The sequence below is a fragment of the Nomascus leucogenys genome, chromosome 12 (assembly GCF_006542625.1).
Source record: "Nomascus leucogenys isolate Asia chromosome 12, Asia_NLE_v1, whole genome shotgun sequence".
In the NCBI taxonomy this organism is placed as follows: Eukaryota; Metazoa; Chordata; class Mammalia; order Primates; family Hylobatidae; genus Nomascus; species Nomascus leucogenys.
Genome location: NC_044392.1, coordinates 55,176,753 through 55,197,990, shown reverse-complemented (window position 1 = coordinate 55,197,990; position 21,238 = coordinate 55,176,753). Strand labels below are relative to the sequence as shown.

Below are 21,238 nucleotides of genomic sequence, written 5' to 3'. Positions count from 1 at the left end.
GAACTACTTTTAATGGAAAAGAAAGGATGACTAACAGGGTGGACTCCAGAGTCACAGAGAAGAACTCCTGGGCAGAAGCAGAAGTCCTAGTCAAGGAACTTCTGACATTTGTCTAGACAACTATCAGAATTGCTATGAACCAGCAACTTCTTTGTGCCATCATTTTCCCTTTCGGAACAGGAAATCTCTATACCTGTTCAGAATCACTGCCTGCCACATCACTGTATGTTGGGTGTGTGATAGGTAGTTAACCTGTCTCTTTAGTTTACAGGTCTTCACGTCAAAAGGAACTGTACCTGAGGAACTATACCCAAGGAGCCACACCCACACTTGGACCTGGTTAAAAGGACAGCTACCTTATATTTCAAGCTGATGCTGTAGAAGAAGGAGACTTTTTTGATAGATTTTGGGAGGAAGTGAGTGCATTTTGCACATAGAAGTGTAAATAATTTGTGGCTAGAGGGCAAACTGTGGTGATTTTAAAATACATCCATAAATTCTTTAGAGGTGGAGCTAATTCTCTTCTCCTTGAATGTAGGCTAGACTTAGTGATTCACCTCTTACAGACAAAATGTAGCAGGAATGACAGTGTGTGACTTCCAAAATTAGGATATAAAAAGATATTATGGGTTTTTTTCCTTCTTCCTCTATCATTCTCTTGGATCACTAACTCCAAGAGAAGGTAGCTGCCAAGTAATAGGGACATTCAAGGAGCCCTATGGAGAGGCCCAGATGGTGAGGAACTAAGGCCTCCTGCCAACAGTCATGTGAGTGAGCCATCTTGGAAGTGGATGTTCCAGGTCCAGTTAAGTGTTCGGTTGACTGTAGCCACAGCTGACATGTTGATTATAACCTCAGGAAGCCCTTCACCAGAACCACCTAGCTAAACTGCTCCCAAATTTCTGACCCTCAAAAATACTGAGATAATAAATATAGTCATAAGCTGTTAAATTCTGGGGTAATGTGTTACACAGCAATAGGTAACTAATATATACCCACCTATTTGTCAGTGACAAGAAGGGCAAATTATCACATGCTTAAACTGACCAATAAGTAAATGGTAATAATCAAGTTTGAGAGATAGCCTAGTTCTTGAAGCTGTAAAAGTCAATCCTACATGAATGCTTGGAATTACGAGGGACAATTCACCAGCAGCTGATCAGCTGATGATTCCTCTTTCTTGGCTACTTACTCTCTGGAAGTCAGATGTTAGTCCCATGTTTTTGTAGCAATAACAGAGACTGCTCAGGGTGGCCCCAATGCATACGAGCTGTTGCTCGGAGAACAATAGTTGACAGAGCATTTACAATGAATTCTGTTTACTAAAAAAAAAAAAAATCTTTTCTTGTTAAAGCTAAATGTCTGGGGAAGATGTGGAGGGAAGGAAGATAGTATACACATGTAATTTTAGAAACTCACAGAAGAGGCCGGGTGCAGTGGCTCACGCCTGTAATCCCAGCACTTTGGAAGGCCGAGGAGGGCGGATCACGAGGTCAGGAGATCGAGACCATCCTGGATAACACGGTGAAACCCCGTCTCTAATAAAAATACAAAAAAATAGCCGGGCATGGTGGCGGGCGCCTGTAGTCCCAGCTACTCGGGAGGCTGAGGCAGGAGAATGGCGTGAACCCAGGAAGCAGAGCTTGCAGCGAGCCGAGATCGCGCCACTGCACTCCAGTCTCTGGGAGACAGAGCGAGATTCCGTCTCAAAAAAAAAAAAATAAAAAAGAAACTCACAGAAGAGAAAAATCAGCCCACTGGGTCTGGAAGGGAAGTCACATGCTAAAACCAGGTAAGGGTCTTCACATAGTTTCCAGAGCTGTACCCTCTCTAGGTTTTCCTCATACTTCCCTGGCTGTTTCCTCTCAGTCTCCTTTGCTTATTCTTCCTTATCTTCCAAACTTCTAACCATTGAGGGCCCAGGCCTCGATTCTCTGAGCTCTACTATTTCCTATCTTGACTTCTTTGACCACTTTATCCAGCTTTATAATTTTAAATACCATATATAGGCCACAACTTCCAAATTTTATCTCCAGCCAAGACCTCTGCCTACTCAACATTTCCACTTTTGTAATAAGCACCTCAAACTTATTATGTCCCAAACTGAATGAACTCTTAAATATTTTCCTCCAAACTTACTCCTCCTAATGTTCCCCATGTCAGTGGATGGTGGCTCCATTTTTCTTGTTTTCAGGCCAAAAACCTTGGTGTCATAACTCTTCTTTCTGTTACACCCCACATCCAATCTGCCAGTAACTCCTATCATGAATATTGCCAAACTGCATCTGAAACCAAACCATTTTTCACTACTCTCACCCAAACCACCGGCATCTCTAGCTTATATTAATGCAATAGCCTCTTAAATGTTTCTCTGCTGTGTCTTTGCCTCGCACACCTTGCAGCCCCCCCATTCTATTTTCAGCACAGCAGTTAGAACAATCATTTCAAGATATAAATGACACCTAAACTCTCCACTGGAATAGAAGCTCTTATAATTGCCAAATAGGCTTCATATAATCTAATACCCACCTCCCCATTCCCACTCCCATCAACTTCTCCTACCATTCCCCTCACCTTCTCTGCCCTACATTGGTCTCTCCTTGTTTGTACATCCCTACACTTCCTTGGTGTCTACTCAGATACTTTCTCAGTAAGACATTTGCTGACTATGCTCTTTAGAAACTTCACTTCAACCATATTCCCTATCTCCCATCCCTGCTTTTCTTCCACCATAGCACTTACTACTGCTTAAAATTCTATTTATTTTGATCGTCTTATCTTTCTCCATTAGTACTTAAGCTCCACAAGGGCAGTCATTCTTGACTATTTATTGACTACTGTATGCCCAACATCTGGCACACAGTAATACACAATGTCTGTTGAATAAATTAAGAGACCTCTTATGGGGCCAGGCAAAGTGGCTCACACCTGTAATCCCAGCACATTGGGAGGCCAAGACGGGAATAGAAGACCAGGCTGGACAACATAAGGAGACCCCATCTCTACAAAAAAAATTTAAAAATTAGCTGGGCCTAGTGCTGCACACCTATGGTCCTAGATGCTTAGGAAGCTGAGATGGGAGGATCACTTGAGCCCAGGAAAAAATTAATTAATTAAGAAACCTCCCCTAGATGGGCTCTGATATGGTTTGGCTGTGTCTCCACCCAAATCTCAACTTGAATTGTATCTCTCAGAATTCCCACATGCTGTGGGAGGGACCCAGGGGGAGGTAATTGAATCATGGAGGCCGATCTTTCCCATGTTATTCTCATGATAGTGAGTAAGTCTCATGAGATCTGATGGGTTTATCAGGGGTTTCTGCTTTTGCTTCTTCCTCATTTCTCTTGCTGCTGCCATGTAAGAAGTGCCTTGCACCTCCCACCATGATTCTGAGGCCTCCCCAGCCATGTGGAACTGTAAGTCCAATTAAAGCTCTTTTTCTTCCCAGTCTTGGGTATGTCTTTATCAGCAGTGTGAAAATGGACTAATATAGTAAATTGGTGCCAGGAGTGGGGCATTGCTGAAACGATACCGAAAATATGGAAGCGACTTTGGAACTAAGTAACAGGCAGAAGTTGGAACAGTTTGAAGGGCTCAGAAGAAGACAAGAAAATCTGGGAAAGTTTGGAACTTCCTAGAGACTTGTTCAATGGCTTTGCCCAAAATGCTAATAGTGATATGGACAATAAGGTCCAGTCTGAGGTGGTCTCAGATGGAGACAAGGAACTTGTTGGGAACTGGAGCAAAGATGACTCTTGTTATGTTTTAGCAAAGAGACTGGCAGCATTTTGCCCCTGCCCTACAGATTTGTGGAACTTTGAACTTGAGAGAGATGATTCAGGATATCTGGCGGAAGAAATTTCTAAGCAGCAAAGCATTCAAGAGGCAACTTGGGTGCTGTTAACCAGTTTTATAAGGGAAACAGAGCCTAACAATTTGGAAAATTTGCAGCCTGACTATGTGACAGAAAAGAAAAACCCATTTTTTGAGGGGAAATTCAAGCCAGCTGCAGAAATTTGTGTAAGTAGCAAGAAGCCTAATGTTAATCCCCAAGACCACAGGCAAATGTCTCCAGGCCCTGTCAGAGACCTTCACAGAAGCCCCTCCCATCACAAGCCCAGAGGCCCAGGAGGAAAAAGTGGCTTCCTGGGCTGGGCCCAGGGTCCCCGTGCTGTGTGCAGCCTAGAGACTTGGTGCCCTGTGTCCCAGTTGCTCCAGCCATGGCTGAAAGGGGCCAACATAGAGCTTGGGTTGTGGCTTCAGAGAGTGCAAGCCCAAAGCCTTGGCAGCTTCCATGTGGTGCTGAGCCTGCGAGTGCACTGAAGACAAGAATTGAGGTTTGGGAACCTCCGCCTAGATTTCAGAAGATATACGGAAACACCTGGATGCCCAGCCAAAAGTTTGCTGCAGGGGCGGGGCCCTCATGGAGAACCTCTGTTAGGGCAGTGCAGAAGGAAAATGTGGGGTGGGAGCCCCCACAAAGAGTCCCTACTGGGGAACTGCCTAGTGGAGCTGTGAGAAGTGGGCCACCATCTTCCAGATCCCAGAATGGTAGATCCACTGACAGCTTGCACCAATGTGCCTGGAAAAGCCACAGACACTCAACACCAGCCAGTGAAAGCAGCCAGGAGGGAGGTTGGACCCCACAAAGCTACAGGGGTGGAGCTGCCCAAGACCACGGGAACCCACCTTTTGCATCAGCATGACCTGGATGTGAGACTTGGACTCAAAGGAGATGATTTTGGAGCTTCAAAATTTGACTGCCCCACTGGATTTCGGACATGCACGGGACCTGTAACCCCTTTGTTCTGGCCAATTTCTCCCATTTGGAATGGCCGTATTTACCAAATACCTGTACCTCCATTGTATCTAGGAAGTAACTAGCTTGCTTTTGATTTTACAGGCTCGCAGGCAGAAGGGACTTGCCTTATCTCAGATGAGACTTTGGACTTTGGACTTTGGACTTTTGGGTTAATGCCTAAAAGAATTAAGACTCTGGGGGATGGCTGGGAATGCATGACTGGTTTTGAAATGTGAGGACATGAGATTTGGAGAGGCCACGGGCAGAATGACATGGTTTGGCTGCTGCCATGTTAGAAGTGCCTTAGCCTCCTGCCATGATTCTGAGGCCTTCTCAGCCATGTGGAACTGTTAAATCCAATTAAACCTCTTTTTCTTCCCAGTCTCAGGTATGTCTTTATCAGTAGTGTGAAAACAGACTAATATAGGCCCCAATCAAATGTATTTTGAAAGATATATACAACCTATTAAGATAAAAAAGATTATAAAATATGTGTAGTATAATCAATTCAATTTCAATTATATAGATGTAATTATCATATATATGTATTTAAAAAGGTCTACAAGATTATACATCAAGGTGTAACTATGGCTATTTCTGGATAAGGTTGTCTTTTTATTCCATACCAAAACAAATTTTTTTTAATAAGAAAAAAAAAGTTAGCCAAAAAAAGTCAGTTATCAAAATCTGAGATGTGATCAGTGGTCAGAAATCTATGGTCCAAGAACCTAGGGTTAACTTCAGAAGAACATATTCTCTAGGTGGGAAATCTTAAAACATATTCTTTACACAGCCATAAAAAAGAACGAAATCATGTCCTTTGCAACAGCATGGATATAGCTGGAGGTCATTAGCCTAAGCAACTTAATGCAGAAAACAGAAATACCACGTGTTCTCACTTATACATGGGAACTAAACATTGGGTACACAAGGGCACAAAGTAAGGAATAATAAACACTGGAGATCACAACAGGGGAGAGGGAGGGAGAAGGGCAAAGGTTGAGAAACTACCTATAGGTACTATGTTCACTGCTTAGGCCATGGGATCATTAGAAGCCCAAACCCCAGCATCACACAATATACCCGTGTAATAAACCTGCTGTTCTGTGAGTTACCAGGAGAGCAAATTTTTAAAAATTAAAAAATAAAAACCAAACCTGTACATGTACCCCCGAATCTAAAATAAAAACAATAAATTTTTAAAAGAACGTATTATTTAGGTGGGACACCTTCTTAGAAGTAATGTACCCTACAAAGCAAATCAGAAACAGCTTACTGCTAAAATCAAAGAGGCTTCCTTTATATAGCCAGGAAGGAGATTAAACCACCAAGCTAAAATGTAACAAAAAAACGAAAGAGTAAAGCACAATAAAATAAAAATGGGGCTGGGCGCAGTGGCTCATGCCTGTAATCCCAACACCTTGGGAGGCCGAAGCAGGCAGATCACTTGAGGTCAGGAGTTCGAGACCAGCCTGGCCAACATGGCAAAACCCCATCTCTACTAAAAATACAAAAAATTATCCAGGCATGGTGGCTCATGCCTGTAGTCCCAGCTACTTGGGAGGCTGAGGCAGGAGAATTGCTTGAACCTGGGAGGCAGAGGTTGCAGTGAGCCGAGATCACATCACTGCACTGCAGCCTGGGTGATAGAGACTCCCTTTCAAAAACACAAAACAAAACAAAAACAACAAAATAAAATAAAGATGGGTTTTAATGTAGCAAGTGTAGACTAATGGGTGGTAATCTCTATTACTTGTCTGGAAAATATGAATGTGCTGGTGCTGACCTAACACAAAGGAAAAAAACCTAACAAGCATTAATATTTTACCATCCTAAAAAATTATTTGAAGTGAAATATGAGTAATTCTTTAGCATTTATCACAATCTGAATGGAATTTCTCTTAAAGATCATGCAATTTCCTTGCTGATTCTATATGTACCAAACAACCATCTGATTGCTTTCAATTTCTTGATACCTAAAAAATTCAAAGACAAGAGTATGCTAACAAACAAATGAGTTTTGTAGTCACTGAAATAGAATACCCTCAGTTATAAATTTATAAATTAATCTGCTGGCACAGGTCAGATGCACTTAAAGTCAGATAAGATGAGCTAGTCTATTCAAGACCTAATTAACTATCATTCAAAAGCTGCAGATTAGTGGAGCCAAGATGGCCGAATAGGAACAGCTCCGGTCTCCAGCTCCCAGCCCCAGCGACACAGAAGACGGGTGATTTCTGCATTTCTGCTTGAGGTACCGGTTTCATCTCACTAGGGAGTGCCTAACAGTGGGTGCAGGACAGTCGGTGAAGCGCACTGTGCGCGAGCCGAAGCAGGGCGAGGCATTGCCTCACTCGGGAAGCGCAAGGGGTCAGGGAGTTCCCTTTCCTAGTCAAAAGAAAGGGGAAGCAGACGGCACCTGGAATATCGGGTCAGTCCCATCCTAATACTGCGCTTTTCCAACGGGCCTGGAAAACGGCACACTAGGAGATTGTGTCCCGCACCTGGCTCGGAGGGTCCTATGCCCACGGAGTCTCGCTAATTGCTAGCACAGCAGTCTGAGATCAAGCTGCGAGGCGGCAGCGAGGCTGGGGGAGGGGCGCCCGCCATTGCCCAGGCTTGCTTAGGTAAACAAAGCAGCCAGGAAGCTCGAACTGGGTGGAGCCCACCACAGCTCAAGGAGGCCTGTCTGCCTCTGTAGGCTCCACCTCTGGGGGCAGGGCACAGACAAACAAAAACTCTGCAAGAACTTCCACAGACTTAAATGTCCCTGTCTGACTGACAGCTTTGAAGAGAGTAGTGGTTCTCCCAGCATGCAGCTGGAGATCTGAGAACGGTCAGACTGCCTCCTAAAGTGGGTCCCTCACCCCGAGCAGCCTAACTGGGAGGCACCCCCCCAGTAGGGACAGACTGACACCTCATTCAACCCGGTACTCCTCTGAGACAAAACTTTCAGAGGAACTATCAGACAGCTGAATTTGTGGTCTCACGAAAATCCGCTGTTCTGCAGCCACCGCTGCTGACACCCAGCCAAACAGGGTCTGGAGTGCACCTCTAGTAAACTCCAACAGACCTGCAGCTGAGGGTCCTGTCTGGTAGAAGGAAAACTAACAAACAGAAAGGACATCCACACCAAAAACCCATCTGTACATCACCACCATCAAAGACAAAAAGTAGATAAAACCACAAAGATGGGGAAAAAACAGACCAAAAAAACTGGAAACTCTAAAAAACAGAGCACCTCTCCTCCTCCAAAGGAACGCAGTTCCTCACCAGCAACGGAACAAAGCTGGATGGAGGATGACTTTGATGAGTTGACAGAAGAAGGCTTCAGACGATCAAACTACTCTGAGCTACGAGAGGAAATTCAAAACAACAGGAAAGAAGTTAAAAACTTTGAAAAAAAATTAGAAGAATGGATAACTAGAATAACCAATGGAGAGAAGGGCTTCAAGGAGCTGATGGAGCTGAAAGCCAAGTTTCGAGAACCACGCGAAGATTGCAGAAGCCTCAGTAGCAGATGCGATCAACTGGAAGAAAGGGTATCGCTGATGGAAGATGAAATGAATGAAATGAAGAGAGAAGGGAAGTTTAGAGAAAAAAGGATAAAAAGAAATGAACAAAGCCTCCAAGAAATTTGGGACTATGTGAAAAGACCAAACCTACGTCTGATTGGTGTACCTGAAAATGATGGGGAGAATGGAACCAAGTTGGAAAACACTCTGCAAGATATTATCCAGGAGAACTTCCCCAATCTAGCAAGGCAGGCCAGCATTCAGATTCAGGAAATACAGAGAACACCACAAAGATACTCCTCGAGAAGGGCAACTCCAAGACACATTATTGTCAGATTCACCAAAGTTGAAATGAAAGAAAAAATGTTAAGGGCAGCCAGAGAAAGGTCGGGTTACCCACAAAGGGAAGCCCATCAGACTAACAGCTGATCTCTCAGCAGAAACTCTACAAGCCAGAAGAGAGTGGGGGCCGATATTCAACATTCTTAAAGAAAAGAATTTTCAACCCAGAATCTCCTATCCCGCCAAACTAAGCTTCATAAGTGAAGGAGAAATAAAACACTTTACAGACAAGCAAACGCTGAGTGATTTTGTCACCACCAGGCCTGCCCTAAAAGAGCTCCTGAAGGAAGCACTAAACATGGAAAAGAACAACCGGTACCAGCCACTGCAAAAACATGCTAAATTGTAAAGACCATCGAGACTAGGAAGAAACTATAGCAACTAACGAGCAAAATAACCAACTAACATCATAATGACAGGATCAGATTCACACATAACAATATTAACGTTAAATGTAAATGAGCTAAATGCTCCAATCAAAAGGCACAGACTGGCAAACTGGATAAGGAGTCAGGACCCATCAGTGTGCTATATTCAGGAAACCCATCTCACATGCAGAGACACACATAGACTCAAAATAAAGGGATGGAGGAAGATCTATCAAGCAACTGGAAAACAAAAAAAGGCAGGGGTTGCAATCCTAGTCTCTGATAAAATAGACTTTCAACCAACAAAGATCAAAAGAGACAAAGAAGGCCATTACATAATGGTAAAGGGATCAATTCAACAAGAAGAGCTAACTATCCTAAATATATATGCACCCAACACAGGAGCACCCAGATTCATAAAGCAAGTCCTGAGTGACCTACAAAGGGACTTAAACTCCCACACAATAATAATGGGAGATTTTAACACCCCACTGTCAGCATTAGACAGATCAATGAGACAGAAAGTTAACAAGGATATCCAGGAATTGAACTCAGCTCTACATAAAGTGGACCTAATAGACATCTACAGAACTCTCCACCCCAAGTCAACAGAATATACATTTTTTTCAGCACCACACCACACCTATTCCAAAATTGACCACATAGTTGGAAGTAAAGCTCTCCTCAGCAAATGTAAAAGAACAGAAATTATAACAAACTGTCTCTCAGACCACAGTGCAATCAAACTAGAACTCAGGATTAAGAAACTCACTCAAAACTGCTCAACTACATGGAAACTGAACAACCTGCTCCTGAATGACTATTGGGTACATAACGAAATGAAGGCAGAAATAAAGACGTTCTTTGAAACCAACGAGAACAAAGACACAACATACCAGAATCTCTGGGACACATTCAAAGCAGTGTGTAGAGGGAAATTTATGGCACTAAATGCCCACAAGAGAAAGCAGGAAAGATCCAAAATTGACTCCCTAACATCACAATTAAAAGAACTAGAAAAGCAAGAGCAAACACATTCAAAAGCTAGCAGAAGGCTAGAAATAACTAAAATCAGAGCAGAACTGAAGGAAATAGAGACACAAAAAACCCTTCAAAAAATTAATGAATCCAGGAGCTGGTTTTTTGAAAAGATCAACAAAATTGATGGACCGCTAGCAAGACTAATAAAGAAGAAAAGAGAGAAGAATCAAATAGATGCAATAAAAAACGAAAAAGGGGATATCACCACCGATCCCACAGAAATACAATCTACCATCAGAGAATACTACAAACACCTCTATGCAAATAAACTAGAAAATCTAGAAGAAATGGATAAATTCCTCGACAAATACACCCTCCCAAGACTAAACCAGGAAGAAGTTGAATCTCTGAATAGACCAATAACAGGTTCTGAAATTGTGGCAATAATCAATAGCTTATCAACCAAAAAGAGTCCAGGACCTGATGGATTCACAGCTGAATTCTACCAGAGGTACAAGGAGGAACTGGTACCATTCCTTCTGAAACTATTCCAATCGATAGAAAAAGAGGGAATCCTCCCTAACACATTTTATGAAGCCAGCATCGTCCTGATACCAAAACCTGGCAGAGACATAACCAAAAAAGAGAATTTCAGACCAATATCCTTGATGAACATTGATGCAAAAATCCTCAATAAAATAGTGGCAAACCGAATCCAGCAGCACATCAAAAAGCTTATCCACCATGATCAAGTGGGCTTCATCCCTGGGATGCAAGGCTGGTTCAACATACGCAAATCAATAAATGTAATCCAGCATATAAACAGAACCAAAGACAAAAACCACATGATTATCTCAATAGATGCAGAAAAGGCCTTTGACAAAATTCAACAACCCTTCATGCTAAAAACTCTCAATAAATTAGGTATTGATGGGACGTATCTCAAAATAATAAGAGCTATCTACGACAAACCCACAGCCAATATCATACTGAATGGGCAAAAACTGGAAGCATTCCCTCTGAAAACTGGCACAAGACAGGGATGCCCTCTCTCACCGCTCCTATTCAACATAGTGCTCGAAGTTCTGGCCAGAGCAATCAGGCAGGAGAAGGAAATAAAAGGTATTCAATTAGGAAAAGAGGAAGTCAAATTGTCCCTGTTTGCAGATGACATGATTGTATATCTAGAAAACCCCATTGTCTCAGCCCAAAATCTCCTTAAGCTGATTAGCAACTTCAGCGAAGTCTCAGGATACAAAATTAATGTACAAAAATCACAAGCATTCTTGTACACCAATAACAGACAAACAGAGAGCCAAATCATGAGTGAACTCCCATTCACAATTGCTTCAAAGAGAATAAAATACCTAGGAATCCAACTTACAAGGGATGTGAAGGACCTCTTCAAGGAGAACTACAAACCACTGCTCAATGAAATAAAAGAGGATACAAACAAATGGAAGAACATTCCATGCTCATGGGTTGGAAGAATCAATATCGTGAAAATGGCCATACTGCCCAAGGTAATTTATAGATTCAATGCCATCCCCATCAAGCTACCAATGACTTTCTTCACAGAATTGGAAAAAACTACTTTAAAGTTCATATGGAACCAAAAAAGAGCCCGCATCGCCAAGTCAATCCTAAGCCAAAAGAACAAAGCTGGAGGCATCACGCTACCTGACTTTAAACTATACTACAAGGCTACAGTAACCAAAACAGCATGGTACTGGTACCACAACAGAGACATAGATCAATGGAACAGAACAGAGCCCTCAGAAATGATGCCGCATAGCTACAACTATCTGATCTTTGACAAACCTGACAAAAACAAGAAATGGGGAAAGGATTCCCTATTTAATAAATGGTGCTGGGAAAACTGGCTAGCCATATGTAGAAAGCTGCAACTGGATCCCTTCCTTACACCTTATACAAAAATTAATTCAAGATGGATTAAAGACTTATATGTTAGACCTAAAACCATTAAAATCCTACAAGAAAACCTAGGCAATACCATTCAGGACATAGGCATGGGCAAGGACTTCATGTCTAAAACACCAAAAGCAATGGCAACAAAAGCCAAAATCGACAAATGGGATCTCATTAAACTAAAGAGCTTCTGCACAGCAAAAGAAACTATCATCAGAATGAACAGGCAACCTACAGAATGGGAGAAAATTTTTGCAACCTACTCATCTGACAAAGGGCTAATATCCAGAATCTACAATGAACTCAAACAAATTTACAAGAAAAAAACAAACAACCCCATCAAAAAGTGGGCAGAGGACATGAACAAACACTTCTCAAAAGAAGACATTTATGCAGCCAGAAAACACATGAAGAAATGCTCATCATCACTGGCCATCAGAGAAATGCAAATCAAAATCACAGTGAGATACCATCTCACACTAGTTAGAATGGCCATCATCAAAAAATCAGGAAACAACAGGTGCTGGAGAGGATGTGGAGAAATAGGAACACTTTTACACTGTTGGTGGGACTGTAAACTAGTTCAACCATTGTGGAAGTCAGTGTGGCGATTCCTCAGGGATCTCGAACTAGAAATACCATTTGACCCAGCCATCCCATTACTGGGTATATACCCAAAGGACTATAAATCATGCTGCTATAAAGACACATGCACACGTATGTTTATTGCGGCACTATTCACAATAGCAAAGAGTTGGAACCAACCCAAATGTCCAACAACGATAGACTGGATTAAGAAAATGTGGCACATATACACCATGGAATACTATGCAGCCATAAAAAATGATGAGTTCGTGTCCTTTGTAGGGACATGGATGAAACTGGAAAACATCATTCTCAGTAAACTATCGCAAGGACAAAAAACCAAATACCGCATGTTCTCTCTCATAGGTGGGAATTGAACAATGAGAACTCATGGACACAGGAAGGGGAACATCACACTCCGGGGACTGTTGTGGGGTGGGGGGAGGGGGGAGGGACAGCATTAGGAGATACACTTAATGCTAAGTGACGAGCTAATGGGTGCAGGAAATCAACATGGCACATGGATACATATGTAACAAACCTGCACATTGTGCACATGTACCCTAAAACCCTAAAGTATAATAAAAAAAAATAAAAAAATAAATAAATAAATGTTAGAAGTGCCTTTGATAAAAATTAAACACTTTATTATAAATCTCTCAGTAAACTAGAGATAGAAAGATGTTTATATTATCTGACAAAGCATTCTTATCACAAATCAAAGCTAACATTATTATGTGAATGTTAAAAAATAAAGAAACTTGCAATATTAAAAAAAAAAAAAACAACAAAAGCTGCAGATTAGAGGATAAAGCACATATTTTAGGGACAATGAATAAATATTTGCAGAATGAATGAACAATGTGAGAGTTCCCTGTCTTTGTGTTAGTAAAAAGTTTTACTCATGCCAATGAAAAAGTCAAAGAAAATGGACATCATTTCAGGGAAACTTATTAAGTTGGTGTGGGGAACACACTAATAATCCCACAAAGGCTAATCTCTGACATCTGATTTCTTAAATACAAAATACTCTTTTTCTTGAAATGAAGTCTTGCTCTGTCGCCCAGGCTGGAGTACAGTGGTGCAATCTCGGCTCACTGCAACCTCCACCTCTCAGGTTCAAGTGATTCTCCTGCCTCAGCCTCCTGAGTAGCTGCGATAAGAGGCAACCGCCACCATGCCTGGTTAATTTTTGGATTTTTAGTAAAGATGAGATTTCATCATGTTGGCCAGGCTGGTCTGGAACTCCTGACCTCAAGTGATCCACCTGCCTCGGCCTCCCAAAGTGCTGATTACGGGTGTGAGCCACCGCACCCGGCCATTAAATACAAAGTACCCTGTCTACAGTGAAACCCGCAGAATGAACAGGAATCTGAGATGTAGCCCATGGAAACCATAAGTGGAATGCCCACATGCTCCTTCTCAAAGCAAGAGGACAAAACTGTTATCAGGAAGAAGCCATGCTAAAGTTCAATCAATTTTTTAAAATGTATAAAACATGAAATTGTACTTTCAAAACATACAGTGACATCATAATGACAATTACTGTAAAGTAACAACCATATGGAACAATCTAGGCAGGCCTGCTAGGTGGGTATAGTAATAGGCCCCAAAGATATACTGTGTTTATTTATATGTCTATGAAAGAAAAGAGAAAAGAAACTGAATTAAAAACTTTCAAGTTCTATTTACTGATATACTGGTGCCTTAGAAGGAAAGTTTCTGAGAAAATTAGGGAAATGCTTAAATCTTTGGTTAAAAAATAAGTGAGAAGGCTACTTAATTTTAAATTTTTGACTTATACAAAATAGTTATACTAAAATTTTTTAGTACAAGTAAATAGTTAAAAATCTCACCAAATACAAATACTTTCATTTTTGCACTATCCCGGCTCCAATACTTAACTGCCTTTATACTCTTAGACAATTTACCTAAACTCTCTGTGCCTCAGTTTCTCCAGTAAAATGGAGATATTCACAATACCTTCTTCACAGGGTTATAGTGAGGATGAAACAAATGAATACCTGTAAAGCATTTAGACTAGTTTCTGGCACATACTCTTAGCTATTATTACTACTAATTCATATGTTTTTTATACTTTTTAGAGACATAATTACAATTATCCACTTATTCAAAACAAACATGTTTAGTAGCCACTATAAAACCAATACTGTGCTAGAAGCTGAGAATACAGAGATAAATAAAACATTACCCTATACTATCAACCCCAGAAGTAACTGAAAAGACTGTAATAGATCTAGTTCCCAAAAAGATACCAGGTCCAGATGGAATTACAGGTAACTTGCATTAAGCCTTTAAATAATAGGTAATTCCTGTGTTACGTAAACTATTTCCAAGCATAAGAATATGGCAAGTTTTCCCAGTTCCTTTTATGAAACTAATATAATCCTGACACCAAAACTTTGATAAAGAGACTCACCCTCTTTTGAATAAATGTAAAAATCCTTAAAAAAAAAAAAAAAGATAAGGAACAAATCAACTCCAATAATGTGTTAAGAGACTCCAGCCTGGGCAACCTAGTCTCTACCAAAAATTGAAAAATTAGCCAGGCGTGGTGGCACGTGCTTGTAGTCCTACATAGTTCATAGGCTGAAGTGAGAGGATTGCTTGAGCCCACCGAGTTTGAGGTTGTAGTGAAACAAGATCTTGCTACTGCATTCTAGCCTGGGAAACAAAGTAAGATCCTGTTTCCCCAACCCCCGACCCCTAAAAAAGAGAGATTAGTGCTCCTTGACAAAGCAGCTTGAATAAAAACACTAGAAAACATTGGAAAACCTACTTGTTAATAAAATGCATTAACTGTTTAAGGGAGAAAAACTCTAAGGTCATTTTGATAGGACTGCAAAGGGCATGTGACAAAATCATTAGTCATTCTTAATTAAAAGCCCCTAATAAATTATGAATAAAATTAAACTTTCTTAGTGTGATAGTGCATATATTAGGAACCAAAAGCAAACAAGTTTAACAAAGAAACACTAATTCATTCTCACTGAAGTCAGGAAAAAGACAAGGATGCCTATATTAAACAACTTTGTTTTGGTAGTATAGTCAATATAACAGATAAGAAAAATAAGAGGCATAAACATTGGAAAGAAAAACACAATATTTGAGGATGATAGGAGTGCTAACTAGAAAACTAAAGAGAATAAAATGAAAAACTATTACAGTTAATAAGAGAATTCAATTAAGTAACAAGATGAAGGGTAACAAAAAGCTTCCCAGCAATAATCAGTTAAAAAGTTAAATCAAACTATGAAACTTGACTGAATGATGAAAAAGTGTCCTGTATCTTCTACTCAATTGGCTGTGAACCTAAAACTGCTCTAAACAATAAAGTCTTTAAAAAAGAAAGAAGAAGAAAGGGAGCAGACGAAGAAGGAAAAAGAAGGAAGAGGAAGAAAAGAGGAGGAGGAAGAAGATGGAAGAGAGAAGGAGAAACAAGAAAAGGGAGGAAGAAAAAGGAAGGAGGAGGAAGAGGAGGAAGAATGAGGAAGAAAGACTGAAAGAGGAAGGAGGAAGAAGAATGCAGGAGGAAGAGGAAGACAGAGGAAGAAGAAAAAAGAACCAAATAAACTGAGACCATGAGCCATGGGCCTGAGAAGTTTCAATATTACTAAAAAGTACTGGCTGGGCGCAGTGGCTCACACCTGTAATCCCAGCATTTTGGGAGGCCGAGGCAGGCAGATCACCTGAGGTCAAGAGTTCAAGACCAGCCTGGCCAACATGGCGAAACACTGTCTCTATTAAAAATACAAAAATTATCTGGGTGTGGTGGCGGATGCCTGTAATCCCAGCTACTCGGGAGGATGAGGCAGGAAGAATTGCTTGAATCGGGAGGCAGAGGTTGCACTAAGCCGAGATTGCACCACTGCACTCCAGCCTGGGCGACAGAGCGAGACTTTGTCTCAAAACAAAACAAAACAAAAGTACCCCCTGTCCCCAAATTAATATATAAATTCAATGCACTTCCAATCAAAATCCTAATGGGATGGGAAAAGGGGCAGAGATTGAAAAACCGCACCTAAAATCCATTTGGAAGGGTAAACACAAGCGAAGCATTAATAAACTTTTGGTTCCTCAGCAAGCAAACTAAGAATTTTTTTTTTTTTTAAAGAAAACAATAATGAGGGCCACCTTCCCTACCAGTTTTCAAATCATAGTATAAAATTATAGTGAGTACACCAGGATGGTACATGAATAGAAAACAAAAATAAAGACCTACAGTATATAATAGAGAATCCAGAAAGAGAAAGTTAAGTATGAAAATGTATACATAATAAAGGTGACATTTCAAATCAGATATGCTATATATTACGCTGTAAATAATTGGATATGCATATTGGGGGGGATTAGATCTTTAACTCAAAAATACACAAAAATACTCCCCACCCACCAGAGATTTGGGCATAATGCCCAATCAGGGCCAGAAACCTTCCACAAAAGTCGATGGATGGGCAAGCCTGTAATCTCAGCACTTTGGGAGGCCACGGGTGGATCACTTGATGTCAGGAGTTTAAGACCAGCCTAGCCAACATGGTGAAACCCCATCTCTATTAAAAATACAAAAAAAATTAGCTAGACATGGTGGCATGTGCCTGTAATTCCAGCTACTCAGGAGGCTGAGGCACAAGAATCGCTTGGACCTGGGAGGCAGAGGTTGCAGTGAGCTGAGACCACACCACTGTACTCCAGCCTGGGCAACAGAGCAAGGCTCTGTCTCAAAAAAAAAAGTTGACAGATGGACATATCCTCTGGGATGAATCCTCCGTAATTCTTGTAAACTTGGAGCCACCACTGGCTATCTTTCATTTTACAAAGGGAGAGCCATCATGATAACACAGGAAAGCAGATTTGAGAGAGAAAGAATGACAGACAGATGAACATAACATATTGACTGACCATCTAGATCCACCTATAGACTTCTAATTTACATCAGTGCTTCTCAATGTCACTCCTAGGGAGTGATTTAGAAATCCGAGGGGGGCAGTTTTGCTAGTCACAATAAATGGTAGGTACCATTCACATTTACTAAGCAGGAAAAATGAGTGCCAGCTACCCTGCAATAAACAGGACAGCCAGGCCCAACAAAGAACTGTCCTCCAACATGCATATTCTGAACATTCTGCCTGGACATTCATTTGGTGAAAAACTACCTATAATTAACTGAGACTAAATCCAGCTCCATTCCACACATAAATTATTTTCCATTTGGTTTTAATATATACTGAATTTTCCAGGAATATAACTATCGTGAAAACTGAGGGAAGTTTATGCTTCCCCACAAACCCCAGAAATTTCCTAAGAGTTCTTCACCATTTTGAAAAATTATATTATTGTACCAACAATGCTTGTGGCAGATGAACTGTAAATATAATCCTCTCGTACTGTCTGCATTTGTAGCTATCATCTTAATGATTCTATATACGGAAGCAAGCACCTAATTTTTCATTTTGTCTCCCAGAATAGTTATGGCTAGGCATTTACACATTAAAATACATATATTCATATATTATTTTTGTTTCTCCTTTATATTAATTGAAGAACAGTATATATATGCACATGTGTTTTTATTATGTTTTACAGCTTATATTATCAATGAATTTCTAATCAGGATAGTACAGGGCATTACAAGATAATTGTTATAAAAGGGAAATGTTGGGTCTGATACAGCTAACAACCATTTGAGTTATGTGAACCAACACATTCTAGTTTTTTGGGTTTTTTTGAGACAGAGTTGCGCTCTGTCGCCCAGGTTGGAGTGCAGTGGCGCAATCTTGGCTCACTACAACCTCCACCTCCCAGGTTCAAGAGATTCTCCTGCCTTAGCCTCCCAAGTAGACGGGACTGTAGGCACGTGCCACCATGCCCAGCTAATTTTTTTTATTTTTTGTAGAGATGTGGTTTTGCCGTGTTGGCCAGGCTGGTCTCGAACTGGCCTCAAGTGATCTACCCACCTCGGCCTCCCAAAGTGCTGGGATTACAGGCATGAGCCACTGTGCCTGGCTGGTTAGTTTTTTCTTAAGTTATATTAAATTGAATTTCTATCACTTGTAACCAAAAAGAGTTCTAACATAACCATAAAAAGCATTAAAGAAAATATAGAAATTAATTTTTTAATCTTGGAGTAAGAAGAGCCTTTTTTTTTTTGAAAAAAGACCAGGACTCACTTTCTGTTGCCCAGGCTGGAGTGCACTGGCGCAATCACAGCTCAGTGCAGCCACAACCTCCCAGGCTTAAGCGATCCTCCCACTCATCCTCCGGAGTAGCTGGGACTACAGGTACATGCCACCATGCTCAGCTGATTTTTCATTTTTTGTGAAGATGAGGTCTTGCCATGTTGCCCAGGGCGATCTTAAATTCCTGGGCTCAAGCGATCCTCCCAGAAGTTTGAGACCAGCCTGGGCAATATAGTGAGACCCCATCTCTACAAAAAAATTTAAAAATTGGCCAAGCATTACAAGCATGGTGGTACATGCCTGTAATCCCAGCTACTTGGGAGGCTAAGGCAGGAGGATTGTGTGAGCCCAGAAGTTCGAGGTTCAGTGAGCTACGATCATGCCATTCTACTCCAGCCTGGGTAACAGAGCAAGACTCTGTTGCAAAATAAATAAATAAAGAAGAAGAAGAAAAAAAAGGTAATTTCAAGGCGTAAGAAAAAAGATTAAAAGGGTTGAATTCAGTGAACTAGATCTATTCAATAAGGATTTTAAAGTATCCACTGGGTCTGCAATTATTAATAGAAGGTTGCTAGGGATTTTAGTGAAAGGAGGGCCAGACTACAGCAGGTAGAAGACTAATGAAAGATAAAAAAGTAAACACAAACAACTCTTAAGAAATCTTATTGAAAAGAAAAGGAAAAAGATTACTAGGCAGTAACTGGAACAGTAATTCTCAATTCTGGCTACAATAACTTTAGGAGCTTTTAAAAATGACCAATGCCTGGTTTCACCCAGACTAATAAAATCACAGTCCCTGGGGATGGAGTCCAGGTACCAGTTTAAAAGATATCCTCAGTGACAATAATGTACAGCCAGGATTGAAAAACACAGAGCTAAAGAGTAAAACGGTGGCCAAGGGGCATTAACTGGGAAAGAAAGCAGGAAGAGGAAGATGGATGATACAAAATCCCAGATGAAACAGCTAAAGAATGGGTCACGACATGGGCTGATAGGCTTGCCTTGAAAAAAACAAAGGACACCTCATCTCAGGAGGCTGGAGGGAGAAATGAAAGTTGATATAGAGAAGCTGGGCACAGGGATTTGGGGAGTTCATGCCCAAGGCCCCAATTTTCATAAAGGAGAATATAAATCAGCTTCTGAGGATCAGCTATTGGATAGAAAATTTGAAGAATGAAATTTAGTGAAAATTCAAAATATCTGTTGAGGGAATGCAAAACAAAAGCCTAATCAAAAGCATGAAATCTAGGGGAGATTAAATGCATCTTATTATCTGCAGGGGCATGACTGGGCACATTTATGTGGCTTTTCTAAAGCAGTACTGAACCATCCCCTAGTAAAGGAGCAAGGAAAAGTGAATCACAGCACTGCTCCAAAATTGGCCATTTAGTGGGTGTAATGGAGGAAAAAAAAAAAAAAAGATGCATAGGAGGTAAAAGTTTAAATGAACTGTAGTTGAGAAACTCAATAATGGGATCTCAAATCTCAAACAGAGAAGTGAAAGTAATCTACACACAGTTTAACTGGCACAGGATATAGCAGCTTTAACTCTGGGTGCCATAAGCTATTAAAACAATGTAAGATTTTACTGATTTTTGTCCTAGACAATCTCATTAAATCAGATTTCCCATATCCTGTATTTGTTCTATGAAGCGATGTCTGCAACTAACTTTGAAATGCACAAAACATAAGATGAACTAATGGAGAGATAGGTGGATAGATATGTAATAAAGTAAGTATAGTAAAATGTTAATAAAGCCTAGAAGGTGTGCGTTGGGGGAGAGGGGGAGTGTAGGCTCTAGAACAGCATTGTTCAATAGAACTAAGATAATGGAAATTTTCTATAATATGTTCTATCAATTATGATAAGTATTAGCTACATGTGGCCAATGAGCACTAAAAATATAGCTATTTGGGATTGAGGTACTTTGAATTTTGAGTTTTATTAACTTTTGGTTAACTTAAATGTAAACATATGGCTACATGTGGCTAGCAGATACCATATGAGACAATGTCGCACTATATTCATATAGCCCTAGATTCAAGTCTTAGATCCACCAATGGCTGTTACTTTATTTCTCTCAGACTCAGTTAATTATTTTATAAAATGAAAACAGCAATAGCACCTATTCATACAAATTAAACAACATAAAGCGCATAAAGCATGAAGCACAGTCCTCTGCATATGGTAAACACTTAAAATTAACGTTTATTATTCCAACTAAATGAGATCCATGAGCAAAACCATCTATTTGACTCATCATTGTGTTCCTAGTGTCTAGTACAGTGCCCCATACAAAAGACACTCAACAAACATTACATGAATGTTTTTACAGTCACAAGACTTCATATTTATTCTATTAAATTTTTTTCCTTTCTTCACAAAAAGCAGATACTTGATTAAATTTCATGTTAAGTCCATTGTTCCAATCTGTTGAAATATTTAATCCTAATGCCTAATATATTTGATACCCTTTTGAAATTCTGGTAAATATACAGCTATAGTTTGAATATGCCCTC

At 40.5% G+C, this 21,238-nt stretch overlaps 1 protein-coding gene across 1 annotated transcript in view; it reads right to left on the bottom strand.

Annotated features, from left to right (window-relative positions):
* The window catches only part of RNF115 (ring finger protein 115), a 93,476-nt gene that overhangs the window by 13,112 nt on the left and 59,126 nt on the right, over window positions 1-21,238 (bottom strand). The gene's annotated exons all lie outside the window — the stretch shown is intronic.